The 9,917-nt window shown below is 42.8% G+C and overlaps 1 protein-coding gene across 4 annotated transcripts in view; it reads left to right on the top strand.

The window, feature by feature from the left end:
- Positions 1–694: 694 nt before the first annotated feature.
- Positions 695–9,917, top strand: part of LOC121573845 (transcription factor RFX3) — a 34,293-nt gene continuing 25,070 nt past the window's right edge. For all 4 annotated transcript variants that reach the window (XM_041886186.1, XM_041886185.1, XM_041886184.1 and 1 more), the window contains exon 1: positions 695–795. The gene's annotated coding sequence lies outside the window, so the exon portion shown is untranslated. The remainder of the gene's footprint in view (positions 796–9,917) is intronic.

Raw genomic sequence — 9,917 nt, 5'->3', positions numbered from 1 at the left:
GAATAAAGCAATTATGTATTGAAAGGCATCACAGAAACTATAAAATGTCCCTCAATAACATAGACATTTGTCTAACAGGTTCATTATCCGTATCAGGTAATGAGATTATGTATATCACTAACACACAAGATCTGTCTGTAGCTTTCAAGTTTAGGTTGGCTTGAAAATCACAGGTGTGTGTGTGCGTGCGACAATGAGAGTGTGGGAGGGGGTTGCCTCCTTTCTTTGTTATCTCAACCACTCTTTATCACCCAGTTGTGTAAGGTAGTCCCGCTTTGGGAAAACAACTTGATTCAATGAACTAATGCGATTATTAATACTGTTTTCCATGTTGTAATGTGCGCATAATGAACAATTCTGTGATATTTATATCCGCAATTTTCATACATTAGATTAAATGAAACATGAATAGTATGACCCGATCCACCTCAATGTTTCCAGACGTCCCACGCTCTGCAGCAGAGCAAATTGACGCTCTGCAGCAGAGCAAATTGATGATTCACTATATTGATGTTAACATCCTCCTTAATTAATTGCAATACCGCTTATAATACTAAAACTGTTTTTCTTGTATCATTATTTTCTCAGCAGCACATCCATCCAATACGCCATCCTTGTAGCTCCTCCTACAGAAGACTCAGGTTAGGTTGCGCGGGGTGAGTTTTATAGCAACTGTTGCCCTGTGAGGCAGCGCCATAGTCACCGTAGTCCTGGCGACTGTAACTCACCAACAACAACAACCTCTCGTTCCATCATTACCACCACACCATCCTCATCAACCAGTCTTCAGCCCAGGTTTGAATATACTTATATTTATACCAGCATGTGTTCTCTATTTCACGCCGAAGGATTCTACTTTATAAAATGTCTACCGTGCTATTTTTGTCATAAGCAAGTTAATGTCTACTCTCCTTTATTACATGGTTAGCTAGCTGAGCTAACGTTAGGTGTTATTTCCTTCCAGGTAACGTTAGAAAGCAAGGTGCTTATTTGCGAAAGTAGCAAGCTAATAAACAGCGTTTATACCCCCAATTTTTTTATTATGTTGGGTAACTAGCTAACGTTAGCTATCCTACCCAAGTTTGCTGTGGCTCATCGGCCGTGCAATGACAGCTAACGCTAGCTAGCCAGCTAGCTTGTTTTGGCTAACGCTAGTTAACAACTAGCTAGCTACAGTCAGAGCAGGTGTCTGATTTGTCTTTCAATGACCATCGCTAACTTCCTGGTATGATGGCTGTCAAGATACCTCACATTTTTAATAATACAAAAAATTGGTAGTTTTGTCATTTTGAAACAATTCGAGCTACCATCCTCATTCAGTAATTGTTGCTAATTGAGGTTAGCAGTAGCTTCTCCCTTTTGTCTTTTGCTTGCTAGCGTACACTTGGTTAGCCAGCTAGCTTCCTTTGTAGCTAGCGTTGCGGAGCAGGTGCCACAAAGGCTTCGGTAGCGAACACTGTGTTAGCGAGAGCGGCTAGCCAAGTTAGCTAGCTAACTACTTTAGCTAAACCTTTCAATTGTTATTGATTTCAGGTCTCTTTTAAGTTGAACGTGTCATCACAATTACCCGTTAACCAGCTAGTTTCATAAGTCATAACCTATCTATAGCTAGCTAGCTAGCCAGTTTGAAATGCATATGCTATGGCACAGTGCACTAGCTAGCTAACGTTTATAATTGTTTAAGCTGACGCAAGTAAAAGCGACAATAGCTATCACATTGACATTTACCTAAAGTTGTAGTGTGTGTCAGAAAGATGCAATTGTGCTGTGAGCAGGTAGAAGAGTGCAGTTGATACTTGAAGACAAAGCACAAATAATAAATGCAGTCATCTATCAAATTCCTTTAATTGACAAGTTACATTTGGCTAATAACTGCTGATCAAACTGAACCTGATGATGACAGGTGTTTTTTTTACTTACTTGTGGGATTGGGTAGGTTAATAGAAGTGTAACCACCCTGTTTCAGCTGCGTTCTGGACTCGCTGGTCGTCTTCCCCTGCTCAGACGTTGCGTGCATTGTCATCGACTGTGTCATTGACTGACAGATTGCTATAACATATGAGGTGATTGGCTGATACGTAAAATACCTATCCAGGCGTTGTAAGATCTGGCAGATGTCAGCAACACGTGGACAGAGGAACGGGCCCACTGATTCAACCAAGCAGGGGAAATCTGCAAATTTGGCCTAAAGCTTACTGCAAATGACAGTCGTGCCTCTATCTCACAGACATTCATTGCACGGAATACAAGGTTCATAACTTTTGAATATTCAATTATAATTGGGATTGTACCATGGGTTTTCAGATGTCATTTCGTTAGGCCTACATTTTCTGACCCTCCTTGAAAATGGAGAGCAGTATAGAATCGCTGGGACAATGAAAGGGACAGCAGACAGTCAGGTTCTCAAAGTGGGAATGATGATTATATCTGGAATAGGCTGGGTGGCTTTGTAATCATTCTCAGGGCCATATCCCAGTTCTCTCCACTAAAGCATAATTAAAATGGCTTTGAACACACTTTTTTTACTCTCTCAAACCTCTGCAATTTGCATTAAGGTGCACCACAAGTTTTATTAATCTGCAGCATGGAAATATCCTTGGCATCTCTGCTCTGAATGCTAGTTTGGTGTTTGCTCAGTCAAGAGCGGTTTATAGGCCTGCCGCCCAGATTCAAACATGTTTTCCTCTCATGCTACTCCTTACAGACTATTTTTTCACTTGATAAATTATAGGCTACATTATTGTATTATTGTTCACAGCAAATTGTCTATGAAAGTGTAGAGACACATGAATCTCTAAAGATTATCAGTTTCCTCCAAGTGATTTTGAGGCTCTTATGTCCTCTTGGATGATTATACATGTATTTGGACCCCTCTGCTCACTTGTTGTGAGGAAGGGAAAGCTCCAGGTTTCTTTATGTTGCATTATACTTCTTTACAGTCAGGTCCACTGGGTGTTCTCTGCAGCCAGCCGCAGCCCTCTGGTCCCACTAAGGGAGAGGAACAGGTGTGTGTCGAGATGGGGGAGGGGCGACAGGTGCACAGTGGGTCTTGTTGGGTCTCCTGACCACATAGGCCTAATTGTTTGTGAGACACCCTCACATTACCTTTCCCTGACAAACAAGCCAAGAAATTACTGGTACAGTGCCTTCAGAAAGTATTCACATCCCTTGACTTTTTCCCCATTTTGTTGTTACAAAGTGGAATTAAAATTGATTTAATTGTCATTTCTTGTCAACGATCTACACAAAATACTCTGTCAAAGTGGAAGAAAAATTATAACATTTGTATAAAAAAAAGTTTTAAAAAACATCTTGATTTAGATAAGTATTCAATACATGTTACAATTACCTTTGGCAGCAATTACAGCATTGAGTCTTTCTGGGTAAGTCTCTAAGAGCTTTTCACACCTAGATTGTGCAACATTTGCCCATTTATTCTTTTAAAAATCCTTCAAGCTCTGTCAAATTGGTTGTTGATCATTGCTAGGCAACCATTTTCAGGTTTTGCCATAGATTTTCAAGCAGATTTAAGTCAAAACTAACTCGGCCATTCAGGAACATTCACTGTCTTCTTGGTAAGTACAGTGCATTCGGAAAGTATTCAGACCCCTTCCCCTTTTCCACATTTTATGTTACAACCTTATTCTAAAATGGAGTGAACATTTTTTCCCCCTCATCAATCTACACACAATACCCCATTTTGACTAAGCGAAAACTGGTTTTTAGAAATTTTAGCAAATTGATTGAAAACAGAAATACCATATTTACATAAGTATTCAGACCCTTTGCTATGAGACTCGAAATTGAGCTCAGGTGCATCCTGTTTCCATTGATCATCCTTGAGATGTTTCTACAACTTCATTGGAGTCCACCTGTGGTAAATTCAATTGATTGGACATGATTTGGAAAGGCACACCTGTCTATATAAGGTTCCACTGTTGACAGTGCATGTCAGAGCAAAAACAAAGCCATGAGGTCGAAGGAATTGTCCGTAGAGCTCTGAGACAGGATTGTGTTGAGGCACAGATCTGGGGAAGGGAACCAAAAAATGTCTGCAGCGTTGAAGGTCCCCAAGAACACAGTGGCCTCCATCGTTCTTAAACGGAATACATTTTGAACCAGCAAGACTTCCTAGAGCTGGCCGCCCAGCCAAACTGAGCAATCGAGGGAGAAGGGCCTTGGTCAGGGAGGTGACCAAGAACCCGATGGTCACTGACAGAGCTCCAGAGTTCCTCTGTGGAGATGGGAGAACCTTCCAGAAGGACAACCATCTCTGCAGCACTCCACCAATCATGTCCAATCAATTGAATTTACCACAGGTGGACTCCAATCAAGTTGTAGAAACATCTCAAGGATGATAAATGGAAACAGGATGCACCCTGAGCTCAATTTCGAGTCTCATAGCAAAGGGTCTGAACACTTACAGTACCAGTCAAAAGTTTGGACACGCCTACTCATTCCAGGGTTTTTCTTTATTTTTACTATTTTCTACATTGTAGAATAATAGTGAAGACATCAGAACTATGAAATAACACCTATGGAATCATGTAGTAAACAAAGTGTTAAACAAATCCAAATATGTTATATTTGAAATTCTTCAAAGTAGCCACCCTTTGCCTTGATGACAGCTTTGCACACTCGTGGCATTCTCTCAACCAGCTTCATGAACAGGTGTGCCTTGTTAAAAGTTAATTTGTGGAATTTATTTCCTCCTTTAATATGTTTGAGCCAATCAGTTGTGTTGTGACAAGGTAAGGGTGGTGTACAGTCCATATCATGGCAAGGACAGCTCAAATAAGCAAAGGGAAACGACAGTCCATTACTTTAAGACATGAAGGTCAGTCTGGAAAATGTCAAGAACTTTTGAAAGTTTCTTTAAGTGCAGTCGCAAAAACCATCAAGCGCTATGATGAAACTTGCTCTCATGAGGACCGGCACAGGAAAGGAAGACCCAGAGTTACCTCTGCTGCAGAGGATAAGTTCATTAGAGTTAACTGCACCTCAGATTGCAGCCCAAATAAATGCTTCACAGAGTTCAAGTAACAGACACATCTCAACATGTTCAGAGGAGACTGTGAATCAGGCCTTCATGTAGGAATTGCTGCAAAGAAACCACTACTAAAGGACACCAATAATAAATAAATAAATGCCATTTAGCAGACGCTTTTATCCAAAGCAACTTAGTCATGTGCGCATACATTTTTACCTATGGGTGGTCCCGGGGATCGAACCCACTACCCTGGCGTTACAAGCGCCATGCTCTACCAATTGAGCTACAGAGGACCACAAAGAAGAAGAGACTTGCTTGGGCCAAGAAACACAAGCAATGGACATTATACCGGTGGAAATCTGTCCAAATTTGAGATTTTTGGTTCCAACCGCTGTGTCTTTGTGAGACACAGAGTAGGTGAACGGATGATCTCTGCATGTGTGGTTCCCACCGTGAAGCATGGAGGAGGAGGTGTTATGGTGTGGGGGTGCTTTGCTGGTGACACTGTCAGTGATTTATTTAGAATTCAAGGCACACTTAACCAGCATGGTTACCACAGCATTCTGTAGCGATATGCCATCCCGTCTGGTGTGCTCTTAGTGGGACTATAATTTGTTTTTCAACAGGACAATGACCCAACACACCTCCAGGCTGTGTAAGCGCTATTTGACCAAGGAGAGTGATGGAGTGCTGCATCAGATGACCTTGGCCTCCACAATCACCTGACCTCAACCTAAATGAGATGGTTTGGAATGAGTTGGACCGCAGAGTGAAGGAAAAGCAGCCAACAAGTGCTCAGCATATGTGGGAACTCCTTCTAGACGTTTGTTTCTGCCACTGTCTCTTATGACCAAAAAGAGCTTCTGGATATCAGGACAGCGATTACTCACCTCGTATTGGACGAAGATTTTTTCATCAACGAGCCGGACGCGGAGGATATCCTACAGACACCCGACAAGGCCCAAATCCCCGTCATTCGCATGAGAAAGAGACATAGGTGGACATAGGTCAGGGGGTGCTTTGTAAGGATCCGACGGCGAGCGAGTAAACTGCCTCTTCCATCAATCCTATTAGCCAATGTTCAATCATTTGAGAACACATTGGATGACCTAAGATTATGGTTATCCTACCAACAGGACATTAAAAACTGTAATATCTTATGTTTCACTGAGTCGTGGCTGAACGACGACATGGACAACATACAGCTGACGGGATATACGCTACATCGGCAGGATAGAACGGCTGACTCCGATAAGACAAGGGGTGGCGGTCTGTGTATATTTGTAAACAACAGCTGGTGCACAAAATGTAATACTAAGGAAGTCTCTAGGTTTTGCTCGCTTGAGGTAGAGTATCTCATGATAAGCTGTAGACCACACTATTTACCAAGAGACTTTTCATCTATATTTTTCATAGCTGTCTATCTACCACCACATACCGATGCTGGGATTAAGATTGCACTCAAAGAGCTGTATAAGGCCATAAGTAAACAGGAAAACTCTCATCCAGAGGCAGCGCTCCTAGTGGCCGGGGACTTTAATTTGTGCTTATAAGCAAAAACTAAAGCAGGAAGCACCAGTGACTCGGTTAATAAAAAAGTGATCAGATGACGCAGATGCTAAGCTACAGGACTGTTTTGCTAGCACAGACTGGAATATGTTCCGGGATTCTTCAGATAGCATTTAGGAGTACACCACATCAGTCACTGGCTTCATCAATAAGTGCATCGATGACGTCATCCCCACAGTGACCGTACTTACATACCCCAACCAGAAGCCATGGATTACAGGCAACATCCGCACTGAGCTAAAGGGTAGAGCTGCCGCTTTCAAGGAGCGGGACTCTAACCTGGACGCTTATAATAAATCCCGCTATGCCCTCTGATGAACCCACAAACAGGCAAAGAGTCAATACCGGACTAAGATTGAATCGTACTACACCGGCTCTGACACTCGTCGGATGTGGCAGGGCTTGAAAACTATTACAGACTACAAAGGGAAGCACAGCCGCAAGCTGCCCAATGACACAAGCCTACCAGACGAGCTAAATCACTTCTAAGCTCGCTTCGAGCAAGCAACACTGAAGCATGCATGAGAACACCAGCTGTTCCAGATGACTGTGATCACGCTCTCCATAGCCGATGTGAGTAAGACTTTTAAGCAGGTCAACATTCACATGCTCGGAGTACATTACCAGGACATGTACTCCGAGCATGTGCTAACCAACTGGCAAGTGTCTTCACTGACATTTTCAACATGTCCCTGACTGAGTCTGTAATACCAATATGTTTCAAGCAGACCACCATAGTCCCTGTGCCCAAGGACACTAAGATAACATGCCTAAATGACTACCGACCCGTAGCACTCACGTCTGTAGCCATGAAGTGCTTTGAAAGGCTGGTCATGGCTCACATCAACACCATTATCCCAAAAACCCTAGACCCACTCCAATTTGCATACCGCCCCAACAGATCCACAGATGATGCAATCTCTATTGCACTCCACACTGCCCTTTCCCAACTGGACAAGAGGAACACCTACGTGAGAATGCTGTTCATTGACTACAGCTCAGTGTTCAACACCATAGTGCCCTCAAAGCTCATCACTAAGCTAAGGACCCTGGGAATAAATACCTCCATCTGCAACTGGATCCTGGACTTCCTGACGGGCCGCCCCCAGGTGGTAAGGGTAGGTAACAACACATTTGCCACGCTGATCCTCAACACGGGGGCCCCTCAGGGGTGCGTGCTCAGTCCCCTCCTGTACTCCCTGTTCACCCATGACTGCATGGCCAGGCACGACTACAACACCATCATTACGTTTGCTGACAACACAACAGTGGTAGGCCTGATCACCGACAATGATGAGACAGCCTATAGGGAGGAGGTCCCACACCTGGCTGTGTGGTGCCAGGATAACAACCTCTCTCTCAACGTGATCAAGACAAAGGAGATGATTGTGGACTACAGGAAGAAGAAAAAAAAGAGGACTGAGCACGCCCCCATTCTCATCGACGGGGCTGTAGTGGAACAGGTTGAGCGCTTCAAGTTCCTTGGTGTCCACATCACCAACAAACTATCATGGTCCAAACACACCAAGACAGTCGTGAAGAGGGCACGACAAAGCCTATTCCCCCTCAGGAGACTGAAAAGATTTGGCATGGGTCCTCAGATCTTCAAAAAGTTATACAGCTGCACCATCGAGAGCATCCTGACTGGTTGCATCACCGCCTGGTATGGCAACTGCTCGGCCTCCGACCGCAAGGCACTACAGAGGGTAGTGCGTACGGCCCAGTACATCACTGGGGCCAAGCTTCCTGCCATCCAGGACCTCTATACCAGGCGGTGTCAGAGGAAGGCCTTCAAAATTGTTAAAGACTCCAGCTATGATTACTGCAGTGCATGCTTATTTGGGTTGTGTCTCAAAATAAAATAGTTTCAATCTTACCTTTTTATAGTATTGCAAGCTACATCAATAAATCTGTTACGTCGTAGTCCACTGAATTTGTCATGTGGCCCCTGATGCGTTAAGAAACCTCTGCAGGCATCGATTCCAAATGAACGGAACAGACTGGCAAAGGCAACATCTGGAAAACAATTCATTGAAATGAATGAATTACAACGAATTAGCGTAATGATTATTTGCACAGCTTGATTTGAGAAGTTATTGCTGTGATATGGGGACTCCAGTTCTAAAGCATGAGCATTTGAAGGTCTGTCTTGACACTATTATTGTTATACATTGTTAAAGTTGGGCCCATAAGTTATAGGCTATAGCCTAGGCCTATTTCTTAGGAACATGCAACCACTGTCGTGTGTGCCTCCCCCTCTTGATTTATATTCAGCCGACTCCTCTCCTATCTACAGATGTTTAAGGCAACACACACACACACACGTCTGTGTACAGAGGACAGGATGTCAGAAACGGCTAGTTATCAGATCACATTACCACTTACCTGAAGTCAGGTGTAGGGCAAAATAGGACCATGCCACCTGTTCCCTGGATCCTGTTCCGTTTCCCATCACTTAAAGAGCAGCTGATTTAATTCAATTATTCATCCGTCCATTTTCATAGCTTACCAGCATAAACTGGGGGTTTTGTTTTCTTATCTGCACCCACAGCACAGCAGCCGGTGTACACTACATGTGGATCAGACATTGTTGACTGAACAGGAGACCTTTACATGTTTAAATAAGCACACCTCTGCCTGTCATCTCATTGTGTTTTTACATGACAAGGTGTACTGTATCACTGGTGTAGTCCTGTTCCATAATTGTAAAGGAAATTGGTTAATGCTGCCGCTTCAGACAGTGTTTTTATTACCTAACATTGAGTATGGTTGTATGCACACAATAATACGATTATTGTGGATAGTGAGATTAATATAATAGTTTGATTAAAACAACATTTACACACTTTGCAAGAAACAATTTCCCTAATTATCCTGTTTACTTGGACACATCTGAAATCAGGTTACCTAATGGGACTTTGATAAATGCAGAAAATCGGCAATCAAAATAAACATTTTACCACAGCAATATTTTTGGGAGGCCTATTTGATTCTGAATTTGGGTGTAAATTTGTATGTGAAGTACTTCTGCAAACGTTCAGTTGTTCTGAACTCGGCTGGTGCTAGCACATGCGCAGATCAAATACATCACTGTAACTCAGATTTAAAGGTGTTTACATGTCCTAATAATTCGAAAGATTGCTCAGAAAACCAGGTGTTTTAATCGGCTTATGCTTACTTTGATTATGATCTTACGCTGATTTAAGATAGTCATGTTAACACCTTACTGTGCTTAATGCCATACTCCGTCTACTACTATAATCAGTTTAAAACCAGATTATTAATGTGCATGTAAACGTTCTCATTGCCACATAGGTCTATTATGATGGAGCTGTGAAGGAAATGAGATCAATACAAA

Source organism: Coregonus clupeaformis, chromosome 9 (genome assembly GCF_020615455.1).
Source record: "Coregonus clupeaformis isolate EN_2021a chromosome 9, ASM2061545v1, whole genome shotgun sequence".
NCBI classification, from domain to species: Eukaryota; Metazoa; Chordata; class Actinopteri; order Salmoniformes; family Salmonidae; genus Coregonus; species Coregonus clupeaformis.
The sequence above is the reverse complement of the archived record's forward strand: the minus strand, read 5'-3'. Positions and strand labels throughout refer to the sequence as shown.